This window comes from Nyctereutes procyonoides, unplaced genomic scaffold (genome assembly GCF_905146905.1).
Source record: "Nyctereutes procyonoides isolate TBG_1078 unplaced genomic scaffold, NYPRO_anot_genome, whole genome shotgun sequence".
Lineage (NCBI taxonomy): Eukaryota > Metazoa > Chordata > Mammalia > Carnivora > Canidae > Nyctereutes > Nyctereutes procyonoides.
In genome coordinates this window covers 3,577,511-3,596,761 of record NW_026575043.1, presented here as the reverse complement: position 1 = coordinate 3,596,761, position 19,251 = coordinate 3,577,511, and the positions used below count along the sequence as shown (strand labels likewise).

Here is a 19,251-nt window from a genome sequence, read left to right as displayed (position 1 = left end):
GGCCGCCCGCGCTGCTGCCGCCGCTCAGCCCCCACCTGGGACCCATAGTCTGGCTCGGCGCCCCGGGCGGCGGCGGACGGAAGGACGCGAAGGAGGCGGCGGCGAGAGACGGAGAGAGCGGGAGGAGCGAGGAGAAAGACGGGAGGGCCTGGCACTGACGGCGGAGGGGAGGGGAGGAAGGGGAGGGGAGCCCTGCGCTAAGGGGTCTGTCGGCGAGGCAAACCCCCAGAATAAAGTTATTTCAGTTCAAGCATCTGCTCTCGAGGCGCTCTTCCCCCCGCGGCCGGGCTCCGGCTCTCGGCAAGGAAGGTCGAGGAGACCCGGAGGGGGAGCAGCCGAAGCGGAGGGTGAGCGTCCGCGCTGGTACAGCCTCGTTCCCCCCAACCGCTGGCTGCGGACACGGCGGCGGCGTCGGCGCCTCCCGGTCCGGGGCAGAGTCGCGTTTGCGAAGGGAAGCGAGAACAAACAACTTAAAATGGCAGCGGCGGCCGCTGCGTCACACGCCCCTAAGCGGAAACGCCCAAGACGCTCTGCGGCTGCGCAGCGCGCCGGCCGCCACCATCCGCGCCGACCGGGGGGGGGGACAGGCTGGACGCCCAAAGTGGTTCGTGGCTGTCAAGTCAAGCACAGAGGAAGCAAGGGCGGGGGGAGAGGGTGCGAGGGAGCGCTGGGAAGGGGAGGCTGGGCAGGGAAGCTTCTGAGGGGATCTTCCCGCTACAAAGGGGGACTTTGAGAAGAGAGACTCCCCTCTCGCGCAGCTTGAGGCTTCCACGGAGCGTGGCAAGGGACCGCCCAGGCTCCCACCGCCCCCTCCGTCAGGAGCTCCCAGCGCCCGAGCTGGCTCCTCGCCCCTCCCCGCACGGGCGTCACGAGGCCACGCCCCCTGGCGCTCGCGGAGAGCACCCGGATGGACACGCTCTTCCGGGGTCCTGGTTCGAGGGTCGGATAGGTCCGGCAGCGAGGCCGCGCCCAGGCGGCGGGGGCGGGGGCGGAGTCACGGAGGGACTGGGAAGTCTGCGTGGGAAGGTCGGCGGGGACGTCCCGGTTCGCCTCGCTGTGCTTCATTTACAGCCAACCGCGGGGGCTTGCGGAAACGAGCGAACGAGTGATTGCCAGCGCCCGCCCTGTGTGCGCTTTCCCGGGGCCGCGCGGCTCCGCCCCCGCCCCCCGGCCACGTGCGCGGGCGTGAGGGCGGGCCTCGAGCGCCGACCAAGGTCACCTGCGCCGTGGGCCAGCGCGGCTGCCGGGACGGCGGACAGCGGCAAGGCACCTGCCCCCGCGACTTTGTCCCCCGTGTCACCGTGCGGGGTGTGCTGGGACCCTCCGGGACCTCAGACCCAGGCCCCGGTGCCCCCCCGTGTCACCGTGCGGGGTGTGCTGGGACCCTCCGGGACCTCAGACCCAGGCCCCGGTGTCCCCCCGTGTCACCGTGCGGGGTGTGCTGGGACCCTCCGGGACCTCAGACCCAGGCCCCGGTGCCCCCCCGTGTCACCGTACGGGGTGTGCTGGGACCCTCCGGGACCTCAGACCCAGGCCCCGGTGTCCCCCCGTGTCACCGTGCGGGGTGTGCTGGGACCCTCCGGGACCTCAGACCCAGGCCCCGGTGTCCCCCCGTGTCACCGTGCGGGGTGTGCTGGGACCCTCCGGGACCTCAGACCCAGGCCCCGGTGTCCCCCCCGTGTCACCGTGCGGGGTGTGCTGGGACCCTCCGGGACCTCAGACCCAGGCCCCGGTGTCCCCCCGTGTCACCGTGCGGGGTGTTGCTGGGACCCTCCGGGACCTCAGACCCAGGCCCCGGTGCCCCCCCCGTGTCACCGTACGGGGTGTGCTGGGACCCTCCGGGACCTCAGACCCAGGCCCCGGTGCCCCCCCACGTGTCACCGTGCGGGGTGTGCTGGGACCCTCCGGGACCTCAGACCCAGGCCCCGGTGTCCCCCCCGTGTCACCGTGCGGGGTGTGCTGGGACCCTCCGGGACCTCAGACCCAGGCCCCGGTGTCCCCCCGTGTCACCGTGCGGGGTGTGCTGGGACCCTCCGGGACCTCAGACCCAGGCCCCGGTGTCCCCCCGTGTCACCGTGCGGGGTGTGCTGGGACCCTCCGGGACCTCAGACCCAGGCCCCGGTGTCCCCCCCGTGTCACCGTGCGGGGTGTGCTGGGACCCTCCGGGACCTCAGACCCAGGCCCCGGTGTCCCCCCGTGTCACCGTGCGGGGTGTGCTGGGACCCTCCGGGACCTCAGACCCAGGCCCCGGTGTCCCCCCGTGTCACCGTGCGGGGTGTGCTGGGACCCTCCGGGACCTCAGACCCAGGCCCGGTGTCCCCCCGTGTCACCGTGCGGGGTGTGCTGGGACCCTCCGGGACCTCAGACCCAGGCCCCAATGTGTTGCACCACATTTGGAAAACACGAAGAGGGTACTGTTGGTAGTTGGCCTTGTTCGCTGAATACACGTTGAGTGCCATTTTTCAGAGCTCCGATGTGCCGCTAACACAGTTATGTGTCTAATCAGCAAAGGTCAATACTTGTCAGAAGGAAAGCTATGCTGTATGGTGAAATTTAGAAGTCTATTGTGTCTTCAAATGATGGCCCTTGGGAAAATCAAAATAACTTATCTACATAGTAACCATTTTTCCCCCAACCATGAGCCAAAAGAATAATTGGGAGCCACCTTTCCATATAAATTCTTGTCCGGAACTGAAGGATGAGAGTCCTGCGGTTTCCATATTTTCACTAACCTTGAAAAAATGAAGCTAATGGGGCACCTGGGTGGCTCAGTGGTTGAGCGTCTGCCTTTGGCTCAGGGCGTGATCCCCGGGTCCTGGAACTGAGTCCCACATCGGGCTTCCTGCGGAGAGCCTGCTTCTCCCTCTGCCTGTGTCTTTGCCTTTCTCTGTGTCTTTCATGAACAAATAAATAAAATATTTAAAACAAAAAAAGATGAAGCTAACATTTTGCTGGGGCTTCCCTGATGTATTTTCACAATCATATCCTAATGATAATTGTAGATGTTCACAGTTGAAGAATTATAACATTTTGTTATCCCCCGCAAAATGATAAAAAGTTAATGCTGGTTCATGCCCTTTTCTACCACAAACATTTTTTTTTGTTACAGCAGATTATAAATTCTCATCTGTACAAACATATATCACTTACATTTGTAAGACCAACGTTCAAAAGTAAAAACGAGATGGGATCTCTCATTACCAGAGGTCCAGTGGCTGCAACTGGCAAGGGGATGTTCTGCTCTCAAGTGGGATACCGAGGCATACACAGCTAGTAAAACTAGAATCTCCATCCTCACAAAACTTGGGACAAAACCTAACGGGCAAAAACAAAAACAAAGATTCACATGAGAAATTAGCAGTATCCAAAAAAAAGAAAGGAAAAAAAAAGAAAAAAATGAAAGAAACTAACAGTATCCTGCATTCCAGTCGATGGATATCATTATGTCATTGTCACCTTACTTAAAACGAAGTAGAGGACTAAGAGAAGGCAACCATAGCAGTATATAAAAAGAAAATACACATTTGCTACACAGCGTATTTAAATTGGTTCCATTAAAATAACGATATTAAAATTTCATCACAGGTTTTAAAACCAGGACAATAGTGCTCTTTGATTTTTTTTTTTAAGATTTATTTTAGAGCATGAGCAGAAGGGGCAGAGAGAGAGGGAGAGGGAATTTCAAGCAAACTCCACAATGAGCATGGAGCCTGACTCAGCGCTTGATCCCACCACCCTGAGATCGTAACCCTAGCAGAAACCAAGGGTTGGACACCCAACCAACCAACTGTGCCACCTAGGCACCCCTGATTTTCTTTAAAACTGCAACGTAGTGACTCTGTTGGTCATATGCATGATTGTTGCTGCAATGTGCTACTTAAAATGAAGGATACCAAATAAGCTAGGGATCCCATCTGCAACTCCCAACCTTTCTTCTTTCCACTTCAATAGGCATCACTGATAAATCAATCTTATGTATAATTCCTTATGGCTAACCCTTTTTTGGGTAAGATTTTATTTATTCATGAGAGACAGAGATGGAGACATAGAGGGAGAAGCAGGCCTTGCGAGGAGCCTGATTTGGGACTCGATCCCAGGATCCCGGGATCATGACCTGAGCCAAAGGCAGATACTCAACCACTGAGCCACCCAGGTGTCCCACCCTTTTACCTTTGTAAGATCACTTAGTCCTCTACAACTTTTTAATATTGGGAACTATTTAAAATATTCTTAATGCATAAAAATAAAGTCTTTGGCTTTTTTTGGTAAATACTTATAATATTTATTTTTACTCAAAGTGGAAGCTCAACTTTACCCTTAAAATACAGCTCTGCTGGACAGCAGTGAATGGGCTCTGCTGGGAATTCTGACAGGAGAGCCTACTTCTCATCCCCAGCCCAAGCACAGACCACCATGTTCTTGATCTCTAAGACAGACCAGTACTGAGAAGTAGCAGGTGAATGGCTTGAAAAACAAAGGGAGATCGGTTTGCTTCCCATACTGTTTTATATTCCAGTAAATTCGCTTTGAATACAAATTCCTGTTCAGATACTTCTGCCTCGTTGTTTTCAGGGGTTTGTATGGGGCTAAGGGAGTCACAGGAGAGAACAGAGTGCAACATTTCCTTGACTTCAGCCTAACTGCAAGACAACTCTTCCCTAGGAATGTTTTTTCCCCCTATTTTTCTCAACATCACCTTCCACAGAACTCTGCCTGGACATGCTCCTTGGTACCCTTGAGACTAGTGAAAAGTATACTGATTGGAAACACAAAGTTCCCTTTGCTCCTTTGACCTCTGCCTCTGCCCTTGCCTAAGTACAGGTGAAATACACAAGCCATAGAAACTGCTTAAAGTTCAATTTCAAACGTCTTCCTTCTGTAAGTTACTGGAGAAAGGGTTGGTGGAGAGGTTGGATACGCTGCTTGGACTTGGTTTTCTAATGCAGCCCCAGGGCTTTGAAGGATCTACCAGGCAGGTGCCTGCAGGAAACTATCTCCTGAGGCCAACCCACCACCGTCTGTCTATACCACTGAAAGCTACAGAACCGTTGAGGTGCTGAGTAGGTGGCTTAAGGAAGGGACTAGCAGTATCTCTGCTTGTCTCATACTGAGGGACTGTCTTTTTTGCCTGACCAAGCTGGGAGGCTGAGAGGGGTGTCAAACAGAGCCCAACATGTTGGCTACATCTGGAAGGGGGTGATACCCACCCTAGGCCCATTTGGGGCTGGGTAGGGCATCCCACTGGCCACAGGACAGGACAGGACAGGCAGGGACAAAGGCTGGCGGCAGGGGTGCACCCACACCCACTAGCATGGGCTGAAAGGTGAGGGATGCATTCTCTGGGAATGGCTGTGCTGGCAGGGTCGTGGCAGTGGGTGGAGGAGGCTGCAGAACTGGCTGTCAGGACAGGTGAGGGCTGGGGCTGCTAAGCCTGGATGCCCTCGGGTCCCTCTTCTAACCAATGGTCAGCCTCAGAGGGAGTGCATCTGTGACCAGCCTGGGAGAGACCTGGAGATGCAGCACCAGAAGACTGACCCCACTCCGTCCTCAAATGTGTGACTGCAGTTCCCTTGTTAGCGGCATAGGGGGCATGGGCCTAAGGGTGAGTCTCACGCACAAGCGTTGCTAGGGGTGCAAGAGCAGTGGGGTCTGGCTCAGCAGGAGGCACTAGGAAGGCCAAATCAGTGTCATTAGCTTGAAAGGCAGGAGACTGCGATGCTACCACTGTACTGATTTGGTCCTTGGGGCAGACAAGAGGGGATCCTCAGAGGGCGTGCTGAAGGCACAGTGATCTGTGAACCCAGGGAGCTGATGTTCTTTGCTCCCCTCCTGCTTCTGGCACTTTCTTGCCACCTTGGAATTTGTTTTTTACGATCTCCTCTCTTGCTCCATGGCTGTTGTGATACGGAAAGGCCCTTCTCTCGTAACTGGCATCAAAAGTAGCAGTCACTTCATCATTTCCATGTTGCATCTCCTGCTTCTGTTTCACTTCTGAACAGGCCACAGAATCACAGCCTTCCACACGGCTCAGCCCATCACCTGTGTCCATGATGGCCAGGGGGCCAGGACAGACGCCCGCACCCAGCGTCCAACCGTTTCTGCCGGAGAGGCTCTATCAAAGTTCCTCACCGAGGCCGCGGAAGAGGCTTTTTCTATTGTTTGCTCAACTATGAGGTCCTTAGTTCTTTCATCCACCTGCTGGACACCCACAGGACTACCTTAACTGCTTGCTTTCCAGTTTTTCCAAAGAAGCCTTTGAAGAACTTCTTTTTTTTTTTTAAGATTTTATTTATTTATTCATGAGAGAGAGAGAGAGAGAGAGAGAGGCAGAGACACAGGCAGAGGAAGAAGCAGGTTCCATGCGGGGAGCCAGATGTAGGACTCCAGGATCATGCCATGGGCCAAAGGCAGGCGCCAAACCACTGAACCACCCAGGGATCCCAGGAAGCTACATCTTCCAGGACTAACCCCTCCATCTGTCTACCACTAATGTGGACCACTGGCCCTCCAGAACATAATCATCTTTCTTTCTCCTTAAACTTTGTTATGGCTTGTTTATTCCAATTTTCACAAGCTGGCTCTGGATCTTGGCTGAGCCCTTTACAAGCTGTGGGACTCCAAACGAGTTTCATAACTTCCCCGAGTCTTGGGTTTCTCATCTGTCCTCACTGAGGTGTCTGAGGGTGGCTTGCACGCCTATACTCCAATCTATGGATGTGCTGGAAAGTCTTGTGTTGCAATGGCAGCTCTGCTGGACCTCCTCCCTAGAAGCCCCAAGCCTGCCCTTGCCTCTGAACAGTTCCAGCACCACTGTCTCTATCTCGGCCACTAGTTGCTACCAAGCACCACCATGGGCCACCACCTCCTCTGTGACAACAGGCTCCTGGTTCATTCTTCTTGATCTGGCCCTCATTTGTACCCATGGTCATCTCCATAGAAGAGTTTTTCTAATAACAGCTACAAGTGTAATTTACACACCATAAACACACCTAAAGTGTACAATTTGATGGTTTTTAATATTTTCAGGGTTGTCCAATCATCAACACAATGTTAGGACATTTTCATCACTCAAACAAGAAATCATGTATCCATTAGCAGTTACTCCCCTTCTTCTTCTTCCTCGTATTAGGCAGCCACTAGTCTATGTTCTGTCTCTGTAGATTTGCCTTCTCTTATATTTCATATAAATGCAATCACATGATGTGTGTCCTTTTGTGACTGGCTTCTAAGCATAATGGTTCATTCATGTAGTGTTGTAGTATGTGTCAGTACTTAGTTTCTTTTTAATGCTGAGTGATAGTCCACCAAATATTTCATTTTTAAAAGGAAAATTGGTATGTAACACTATATAAGCTTCAAGTCTACATTATAATTTGATGTTTGTATATACTACAAAGTGATAACCACCATAAGTCTAGTGACTACCCATCACCATACATCTGAGCCCCTTTACCCATTTTGCCCAGCCCCGAACCCCCTTCCCTTCTTGCAACCACCACTCTGTTCTCTGTATCTATGAGTGTTTTGTTTTTTAGATTCCACCTGTAAGTGAAATCATGTATACAGAATTTGTCTTTCTCCATATATATACCACATCTTCTTTACCCATTCATCTATGGATGGACACTGGGGGCTGGTTCCATAACTTGGCTATTGCAAACTATGCTGCCATAATCATAGGGGTGCATATAACTTTTCAAATTATTGTTTTCATATTATTCACATAAATGGTCTTTGGTTTATTCAGTCACCAGCTGATGGATATTTAAGGGTTTTTTTCCTGCTTTTTGGCTATAAAGAATAATATTGCTAGGAGCATTTGTATAAGTTTTTGCAGAGACATATGTTTCCAATTCTCTCTGAGGAGAAATGATTTGACCTAGCAGTGAAATTACTGGGATGAATGTTAACTCTACTTTTAACCATTTGAGAAACTGCCAGGCTGTTTTCCAAAGTGATGGCACCATTTTACATTCCTTTTTTTTTTTTAATTTTTAAGATTTTATCTATTTATTCATGAGAGACACACACAGAGAGAGAGAGGCAGAGACACAGGCAGAGGGAGAAGCAGGCTCCATGCAAGGAGCCCGACGTGGGACTCGATCCCAGGTCCCCAGGATCACACCCTGGGCTGCAGGCAGCGCTAAACCGCTGTGCCACCAGGGCTGCCCCCATTTTACATTCCTACCAGCAGTGTATAGAGACTCCAATTTCTTCACATCCTTGTTATTATCCCTCCCTTTGATTCTAGTTATCCTAGTGTATGTGAAGTAGTATTTTGTGGTGGTTTTGATTTATCTTTCCCTAATGATTAAGGATGTTAAGCATCCTTTCATGTACTTTTGGCCATTTTTCTATTTTTTTGGAGACATTTCTATTCAGAGATCTGCCCCCCCCCCTTTTTAACTTGGGTTGTCTTTTTTTTTTTAATTATTGAGGTGTTGAGGTGTAAGAGTTCCTTATTCTACAGATAAGTCCCTTTTCAGATATATGATTTCAAGTATCTTCTCCCATTCTCTGGGTTGTGTTTTCACTTTCTTGGTGCTGTTCTTTGGAACACAGATGGTTTAAAGTTTGATGAAGTCCAATTTATCTTTTTTTTTCTTTTGTTGTTGCTTGTGCTTTTGGTCTTATCTAAGAAACCACTGAAAAGTTTTTACACTATTATAATCTTGAATCATGAAGAAACAGGCTGGAGAAGACGTCGAGGTAAAAAAGGAAGTTTTCCATTTCAGCTACTATGAAACAGAATTGGAGATGCTTGGTCATAGCTGAACAAATCTTTTTGACACTATGTGCTGTGGATCTATGTCAGGTCTCAGTGAGATGAGCCAAGAAATATCAGCAATGTGCCCCGGAGGCAGAAAACACTTCTAGCTTAATTTTCTCTAGAGTTTGGAAGGACTGTAAAGTGGGAAGGGTAATCAAAGTAAATAAATTTTTAAAAAGCCATGACCGTAATGTTCTGATGAAATCCAGATAAAAGTCAGATAGAACTCAGTTAAAATTTAGCTTCATTAACTATGGAAAAACCACTCAATCACGTTAGAAATGCTTCTTTGAGTTTAGGCTGTTTAAAACCATGGGTGATGATAGTGGCACCTTGATTTAAATAATCTGCTTAATTTCCCCTTGGAGGGTTTAAATTGTGCCATTAAATACATTGTGTAACATTTCCTTAGTTGAAAAGCAGGTACTACCTCAGGTTACACTTTTAACAAAATAATACTTTATGAAGATTCTGTTCCAGTCTTGTTCCTGAAGAAACAGAATCCGGAAGGTTCCAAGGCTAACCTCCTGACCTCTAGGCAAGCCAGCTCTTCTGTGTTCATTCCAAGTCAGGAAATGATTACTCAAGCATATACTTACGTAGCCTAAATATACAACAACAAGAAAGCCAATGAAGTATTGAACAATTTTTCATTGTTCTAAAAAGAACTAGCCAGAGAATTTACCTTTAAAATACACATTGTCTGCACACATCTTCTTTTGCCTTAGAAGAATCTGGTTTCTCAACATCTTCCCTCATATTTATGGCCAACAAGCATGCTAGATTTCAGGAATTCTCAAATATTTTGTCCCTTCATTAGTACTGTGAAGTTTATGGGACACAGTCTTGACTTTTGGTCATATTTATGATACAAAGATTAATAAGCAGGATACACATCCACATGGGACAGGTTTATGCCTAAACCATCCAGGCCTGCAGAACTACCCCTGAGACTCTATAGTTTGATTCTAGACGCAGCAGCACCAGGGACCTGGTCTCCAAATTTCAACCATATGGGTTTATCACCTAAAATAATTATGATAATGTGTGCTAATACAATTGCACAGTCCAACAGGGCTTATTCATGATATGTACTCTAGCACAGACAGCCCTTCCATCCACAGCAGAGCCATACGGTTACTAAACAAAAATGATATAAAAAGGAGACAGAAACTATGTTTTGAGGCCTTTGCTGGGTTGGGGGTGGAGGGGTAGGAAGTTTATTGGTTCCTTCCCTCTAGTCTGAGCCTAATTTCATGTGGGCCCAAGTTGTGGAGGTCAGTACTCATTTGCACGCTGATATTGGACTATTTGTTTACTGACGGCCTACCTAAAGCAAGACAGAGGCTTGGAAGATGAGATTTGGCCAAGTAACCAGCACTATCCCCAATTTTGGAACATGGTGGAGAATCTATGGTATATACATGTGAATCCTCATACCATACCATGGATTTTCTTTTTATTTTTTTTAACTTATTTTTCTTTTCCCACTCCCTTTCTCTCTCTCTTTCATTTTTTATTTCTATTTCCCATGCTTCATGCCTACCAGTATTATCCAAAGATATTACTTAGCCCCTCCTTGTTTATATTTTTGGTTAAAGATGTACAAACTGATATCCAAACAAATCTGCTGGTACCATTTGAGAAGGGATTTATTTAGTTTTTCTTGAACCCTTGCTCCTACTGACTTTTGCCTCTTGACTATTGCTTAATTTCAACTCAAAGATCTTCCTTTTTTTTTTTTTAAGATTTTATTTAGTTATTTGAGAGAGAGAGTGACCAAAAGTGAGAGAGCACAAGTTGGGGGGAGGGGTGAGAGAGCATGAGTTGGGGGGAGGGGCAGAGGGAGAAGCAGACTCTGAAGACTCTTCTCTGAGCAGGGAGCCCAGTGTGGGGCTCAATCCCAGGACTCTAGGATCATGACCAGAACCAAAGGCAGGCGTTCAACTGAGTGAGCCACCCAGGTGCCCCTTAAAGATCTTTCTTGATTTCATATATCACTGCTATAATTCCAGATGTTATTACAAATTATTCCGTTTAATATATATATAAAGGTTAGAGTAGTTAATTGGAAAAATCTAGCTTCTGATGCTTTTGCATCATCACCTTAGAAATAAAACGGTAAAATACTATGAGTTTGCTCTGTTCATTCTACTCTATTCCTATATACAGAGAACTTTAGGCAAATTTGAGCAATTACCATATTAAGAAATATTGTAATAGTAGGAATTCTTTTTTTCTTTCTTCTCAGAACACATTGCCCTTCCTATTCCACAAAGATGAGGTGTTGAAAAGGAAATGGGAAAGATATATACACTTATAATAGTTTCTCCACAGGTAAGGTAAACTTATCTATATTCACAAGTATACTCCAGTTACGGAAGTCCACAAATTCTTTGTCCAGTAATAAAATAATGTGTGTGTTTGTGGGTAAAATCCTATGTGCAAATTTATCCATGTATAAGCATTGAGTACTAGTCCACTTTTTCATTTGAATGCTGCATTAATTATCTACTTCTGTATAACAAATCACCTCCATTTTTAGTGGTTTAAAACAACAAACATTTATTATAATTTCTGTGAGTCAGGAATTCAGGAGTAGCTTAACTGGGTTTAGAGTTTGGGCTCAGAGTCGCTTGTTAGGTTGCTGTCAAGATGCTGGCCAAAGCTGTGATCATGAAGGCTCCCCTTCACTCCCCAGTTTCCATTGGCAGGAAACTCAGTTTCTCATCAGATGGGTTTCTCCATAGGAGTTCTTGAGTGCCCTTAGAACATGGTAGTGGTTTGTCTCAGAGTGAGTGGTCTTAGAGAAAGAGAAACATGGAAGCCACACTACCTTTTATGACCCAGACTTGGAAGTCACCCTCCATTACTTCCACATGGCTTACACAAATCAGCCCTATTCAGGGTGGGAAGGAAGTGGACAGGGATCTGAATATCCTTGTGTTCAGAGCTGGGGATCACTGGTGCCATCTTGGAGGCTGTATACTATAAATATCTTTTATGTTGTATACAAAATAAAGCAGTCACATAAGGGAACTTATCAAAGACCTCCAATTCTGTCATAGTTAGGACAGACTAGGCCAGAGGTCAACAAACTTTTTCTTTCTTTCTTTCTTTTTTTTTTTTTACTTAAAACAAAGTATTTATTTATTTATTTATTTTTATTTTTTATTTTTTTAAAAAAGATTTTATTTATTTATTCATGATAGACACACACACACAGAGAGAGGCAGAGACACAGGCAGAGGGAGGAGCAGGCTCCATGCAGGGAGTCTGACGTGGGACTCAATCCTGGGACTCCAGGATCACACCCCGGGCAGAAGTCAGGCGCTTAAACCGCTGAGCCACCCAGGCTGCCCTATTTATTTATTTTTAAATTGGAGTTCAATTTGCCAACATATAGCATATCACCCAGTGCTCATCCCGTCAAGTGCCCCCCTCAGCGAACAAACTTTTTCTTAAAGAGTCATAGTAAATATTTTCAGCCATTGGGCCATAGAGTCTCTATTGTAATTAGTCAATTCAGTTGTACCATGGAAGCACCCATAGACAAGACATAAATATGCATGTCTGTGTTCCAATCAAATTTCATCAAAACAGGCAGTTGGCCCACAAGTGGGAGTCTGCTGACCCTGAACAGGAATAATTTATACCCAGTGGTTCAAACAACAAAACAGGTCTGCAGGGAAACTGTTCATTAAGGACTTTCAGGAATTTAGAATTATGGAATACCACATGTTTCCACAATCACTGAAGCAGAAAACGGGAATATGGCAAATCACTCACTGGTTTTAAAGTTTCCACTGGAAAGTAACATCACTCCCACTCTCATTTCTCCCCTAACTTTAGCAGATCAGGTGGTATGAAACTACCATGTACCCAGAAAAGACTGAAGCAGATGTAGTTGATGAACAGCAATAATTACTACCAGTAGCATATATAATTTTTAAAAGATATGTTTATTTATTTGTGTGTGTGTGAGAGAGAGAGAGAGTTCATGTGGGTGGGGCTGAGGAGCTGCAAAGGGAAAGGGAGAGAAAAACCCAAGAAGACTCAACCCTAAGCATACAGCCAGACTTGGGGCTCAATCCTACGAACCTGAGATCACAACCTGAGCTGAAACCAAGAGGTGAATGCTCAACCAACTCCACCACCCAGGCTCCCCAAGAAGCATATTATTTCTTATTTTTTGTTCTTGTTCTACCACTCTTTCCTTTTTAACTGGTGATGATATTGTTAGCAATGCAATGGACATTTTAAACTATAAAGTCTATTTTTAAATCACATTTTGCTATTTTGCTATTCCCAAACCATTCTTACTTCAATTTCTTCAACTCTGGTGGATCTGTCTATTGCCATAGCTTACAGCAGATATTTATGCTATATAACTTAATTTTTTTCCCTTAATGCAGAAAAATCAGAATTTCTTTTACCTGAAATGGAACACCCTCATTCAGCTTTCAATTAAAAGTTAAGTGTTTTACCATTTCCAGCAGAAAGAAATATAAGCTATTATCTACCTTTCTTTCTTGCAAATAGTAGGGAAGTTAATCAATTACAAATACTTATTGAATACCTATTATGTATGCATACTGTGCTGTGTGTTTTGAAGGACAGAAAAAAATAAATTCTTGTCCCCAAAGACTTTTTAATAGTTACCAACATAATAATAAACATTTGAAATAAGAGTGCAATTCTGGACTATATAATTAAGAGCTGAATTGTGAACAATAGGCATTAAGTTGAATAACAGCAAGATAAAAGGGAAACCAATGAAAGATGAATTAAATAGATGGGATTTATGGAGGAATATGCTCAAGTTAGCTTCAAAAGTTGGGAAGAATTTCACTAGGGTAAGGTGGGAGAAAAGGGAAGAGATGAAGGAAGTTTCTGGGAAGAGGAACACAATAACAGAGGGTATGAAGGTAGATGCCAATCTGGAATATCCTTGAGACAGTAAAGACATCAATCCAAATCCAATGAAAGATGCCCATTTAGGAAGAATAGGAAATGATTTAGAAAAGATAGAATGAAGCTTTAGTTCTAAATGGCAGTCATTAAAAATAAATAAATAAATAAATAAATAAATAAATAAATAAATAAATAAATGGCAGTCATTTAGAGCACCTGGGAGGCTCCGTGGTTGAGTGTCTGCCTTCAGCTCAGGTCGTGATCCCAGGGTCTTGGGATTGAGTCCCCCAACAGGCTCCCTATGGGGAGCCTGCTTCTGCCTCTGCCTACGTCTCTGCCTCTCTCGTGTCTTTCATGAATAAATAAATAAAGTCTAGAAATAAATAACTATATGGCAGCCATTTGTCTCCCCTCCCTTACAATACAGGAAATAATTTTTTAAATGAATAGAGCCATGACAGCTATGAGAAGTGAGAAGAGGACAATCAACAAACAATAGCTTTTATATAATACTGATGAACCAATGCTAGGGGGTGAGTGGTAGTAGCCAAGCAAAGCTCTCCTCTCTCTGGCTTCCCGTTTTTTCATTGTAACAGGAAGTCCCTCCTGTGTAGCAAGCTCTGCCCATGAACACAGAACTTCCTGATAGCCTCTTCTGCTTTCTCGGTAGTTAGCTAGCAGGAAAACAGCTCTATATGCAATAATAGAGGAAACACATCTAAAAAATCAGCTTATTTTCTCTTTTCTTAAATATAAAAAGCACCACCACATCACTGGGCAGAGGAAGGAAATCAGCTACATAGGGAAGGGAGACAGATGGCTTCCATATACATATTTCTCCCTCCCCTCTCCCTCTGTGCACTTTCTCTCTCTCCAAATAAGTAAAAATAAATAAAATCCAGAATATATAAAGACCGTGCAAGAAAAAAAAGAGCCCTACAATTCAAAAAAGATAACCCACGTTTTTATTTTTAAAGTTTGTTTTGTTTGTTTGTTTGTTTTAGAAAGAGAAAGTGCTTGTGATTGGGGGGAGGAGCAGAAGGAGAGGGAGAAGAAGGGGGAAAGAATCTCAGACTCCATGGGGCTTGATTTCACAACCCTGAGATCACGACCAGAGCCAAAACCAAGAGTCCAATGCTTGATCAACTGAGCCACCCATGTGCCCCAGATAATCTACATTTTTAAATGAGTGAAAGATTGAATTAGATACTACCTAAAGGAAAATAAACGAATCACCCATGAAAAACTGCTCAAAAACATTAGAAATTAGGAATTAAAACTAAAATCAAAATGAAATACCACTACATACTCAGCAGTATGGCTGAAACTGGGAAGACTTACTACAAATGTTGGCAAGGATTTTGGAGCTACCAGAACTCTAATACTTTGTTGGTGCAAACTACATTCCTAGTGATTTATCCAAGAAAAATGGAAACTACGCCTACCGAAAGATGTGTGCAAAAATGTGTGTAGCAACTTTATTTATTCACGATAGCTGAAAACTGGAAAGAGTACCATGTATGCACCAGTAGAAAAATGGATAAACGGTGGTATATTCATAGAATGGAATGGATACAAGCTACAGCACAGATGAGTATCAAAAACATGATGTTGGGGCTGCCCGGGTGGCTCAGCGGTTTAGCGCCGCCTTCAGGCCGGGGCGTGATCCTGGAGTTCCAGGATCCAGTCCCACATCAGGCTCCCTGCATGGAGCCCGCTTCTCCCTCTGCCTGTGCCTCTGCCTCTCTCTCTCTCTTCTCTGTGTATTCTCATGAATAAATAAATAAAATCTTAAAAAAAAAAACATGATGCTGAATGAAAGACTCCTTACACAAAAGTGAGGCTATTGTATGAGTCCACCTATGTGAAGTCCTAAACATAGTGAATCCATGATGAAAAGAAGTCAGAACAATAGTTACCTCTGCTGGGGGGCAGGCGCAGGGATTTACTGGGGATGGACTGGAGGGAAGATGTGCTGTTATGTAACTTTTTTAAAAACAGATTTTATTATTTATTCATGAGAGACACAGAGAGAGGCAGAGGCATAGGCAAAGAGAGAAGCAGGCTCCCTGAGGGATGCGTGATGTGGGACTCGATCCCAGAACTCTGGGATCATGCCCTGAGCCAAAGGCAGACGTTCAATCACTGAGCCACCCAGGTGTCCCTGTTCTGTATCTTGATATGAGTTTGGGTTGCAGTGTCAAAACTCATTGAATGGTACTCTTCAAATTTTTTTTTTTTGCATTTTGCTATATATAAATTTTAGCTCAAGTGAAAAAAAACTGTAAACAAATAATCGAACTCTAGGTAATGGTAAGCATGCTGAAGGGTTTGGGAGTAAAAGACAAGGATGTCTGCGACTTATTTTGAAATACTAAGAAAATAAGATGGATCAATAGAGAACAGAGGGATGGATAAAAGTATATTTAATAAAACAAATATAATAGTCATAGAACCTAAGTGATAAATATATGGGTATTCAGTGTAAAAGTCTTTTAATTTTTCTGTAGTTTCAAATTTTTCATAGTGTAGGGATAAAAGAAAACAATGAAATATTACTTTCTCTATTTTGGAAGAAAATTATAAACCTAGAATTTTATGTACCACTGAACTAACCAATCAAGCTACTGATGAAGCTATTTTCGGCTTTGCAAGGAATCATGTGGTTTTTTTGCCTTCTCAGAATCTCTTTGGACACCAACCCTTCCTCATCTATGGGGTAGGGTCATCCTCCATCTCAACATTAGGGGTGCATGTGACCCAGGTTTGGCCAAGTAAGATCACTTCATGCCCTGGGCCACAGTAACTGTTCATACATGAGCCAAATAAGATCCATTAAGAGACTTCCTCAGATATTTTACTGGAATTGTCAGTAGTTTTATTCTTGCAAGGATCACAGTCTGTGAAGAAGACACAGAAGTCTGGAGAGATGCTGGAACCTATCTTTGCCAGCACATGAGGTAAGTTTGCTTGAGCATGAAGCTGGCATAAAAGGAAACATAGACAAAGCATGGAGAGGAAGAAACATGGCAGTGATGACATTGTTTGTGCTCCTAGATTCATTTTGGATCATAATTCCTGCTTTCCTTATAGTAGAGAAAATACCTATTTATATCATTTATGTATTTATTTTTAGATTTTAGCTAACGTATAGTGTATTATTAGTTTCAAGGGGTAGAATTTAGTGATTCATCAGTTGCATATTAACCCAGTCCTCACTACATCACATGCCCTCCTGAATGCCTATCACACAGTTACCCCATCCCCCCTCTCCAGTAACCTGGAATCTGTTCCCTAGAGTTAATTCTCTTGGTGATTTGCCTCCTTCTCTGTTTTTATCTTATTTTTTTTCCTTCTCTTCTCCTATGTTCATCTGTTTTGTTTCTGAAATTCCACATGTAAAATCATATGGCATTTGTCTTTCTCTGACTTATTTTGCTTAGTATAATAATACCCTCTAGCTCCATCCATGTCATTACCAATGGCAAGATTTCATTCTTTTTGATGGCTGAGTAATATTCCATTATATAATATATATTATTATATTATATATATTACATTCCATTATATATAATATATATTATATATATTATATATATATGTATATACACACACACACACACACACACACACATATATATACCACATCTGCTTTATCCATCCATCAGTCGATGGACATCTGGGCTGTTCCCATATCTTGGCTATTATATATTTTTTATTAAGATTTTATTTATTTATTTATTTATTTATTTATTTATTTATTTATTTGAGAGAGAGAGAAAGCATGAGTAGGAGAGAAGCAGACTCCCTTTTGAGTTGAGAGCCTGATGTCAGGCTTGATCCCAGGACTCCAGGATCATAACCTGAGCTGAAGGCAGATGCTTAACTGACTGAGCCACTCAGGCACCCCTGTTGCGTATTTTTAAAAAACTTATTTTCTTTTTAGAGAGAGAGGGTGTGCTTGCATGCATGAGTGGGAGGAGGGGCAGAGGGAGAGAAACTTCAAGCAGACTCCTTGCTGAGCATGGAGCCCAATGCTAACCTGATTCCACCACATATGAGATCATGAAACTAAAAGTGAGACGCCCAACTGGCTGAGCTACCCAGGCCCCCCCTCTCAATATTAATAATATACTGAGAAAATAATATTTTCCTCTTGTTTGGAGTTGAACAGTAGCCACCCTAAAATTTATGTCCACCTGGAACCTCAAAATGTGACATTATTTGGCCATGGAGTCTTTGCAGATCTAATCAGTTAAGGATCTGGAGATGACAGCATCCCGGATTTAGGGTGGTCCTTACGTAAAGAGGAGAGGACACAAACACAGTCACAGGGAGGGAGGCCATGTGAAGAGGGTAGCAGAGACTGGGGTATTGAAGCTGCAAGGCAAGGAATACCAGGACTGCTGGCACCACCAGAAGCTAGAAAGAAGGAAGGATTCTTCCTAGAGCCCACATGGCCTGCCAACATTGTGATTTCAGACTTCCAGCTTCCAGAACTGTAGGAGGATAAATTTATGTTGTATTAAACCACCTACTCTGTGACAATTTGTTACAGCAGGTCTGGGAAACTAAAATACCTCTAAATAAGGAAGAAAAAATTAGAAACTCTAAGAGCAAAATGTCCAAATGTGAATCAAATTAAAATGTGGCAAGATTTTTGAGCAACTGGTAGAATGAAAGAAAAGAGGATGTATTTGTACAGATGTGAAGAGCATAGTATTTTGAACCATCCAGGAATGATTTTAACAATAAATATTAAGGGAAAAATCTACTCCTAGAACAATATTTGGCTCTACTATGAACAATATTTATGTAGTCATAATAATGTAAGGCCTATGTATTGAAATCTCCCTTTCAGAATAAACCTATAAACATATAGATCTTAAATACTGTCATGCACAGATTGTAAATATGATTGTCCTTGACAATGTGAAGCTAAAGATCTACCTGACAGAAGCTTTTGGTGGAACATGTAATTCTTGATCTTAGGGTGATGAGTTTGAGCCCCATGTGGGTGTAGAAGTTATTTGAAAAATAATAATAAAAATAAATAATAAAATTACTCTCATTTGGGCAGTCCGGGTGGCTCAGCGGTTTAGCGCAGCCTTCAGCCCAGGGCCTGATCCTGGAGACCCAGGATCGAGTCCCATGTCGGGCTCCCTGCATGGTGCCTGCTTCTCCCTCTGCCTGTGTCTCTCTCTCTCTCTCTCTCTCTCTCTGTCATGAATAAATAAATAATTTTTAAAAATTACTCTCATTTAAAAAATTATTTTTTAAGTAGGCTCCATGCTGAACAGTGAACCAATGTAGGGCAATGAACTCACAACTCCAAGACCAAGACTCAAGCTGAAATCAAAAGTCAGATGCCCAACCAACTGAGCCACCCAGGTGCCCCCCCAAAATTCTTTTAAAACAAGTTTTAAAAAGTGAAAGGAGAAAGAAAAATGGAAGAGCAAGGTCCCTAGTCATTTCCCTTTACTTTGCGCAGAATTAAGAAATACTCTCAAATGTTGATGGCAAGAAAAAAGCCCAGGACTAAAAATAATTTACAACTATCAAAAATT

General features: G+C 44.4%; 1 pseudogene; it reads right to left on the bottom strand.

Annotated features, from left to right (window-relative positions):
* Positions 1–3,197: 3,197 nt before the first annotated feature.
* Positions 3,198–6,923, bottom strand: LOC129507865 (protein numb homolog; annotated as a pseudogene).
* Positions 6,924–19,251: the final 12,328 nt, after the last annotated feature.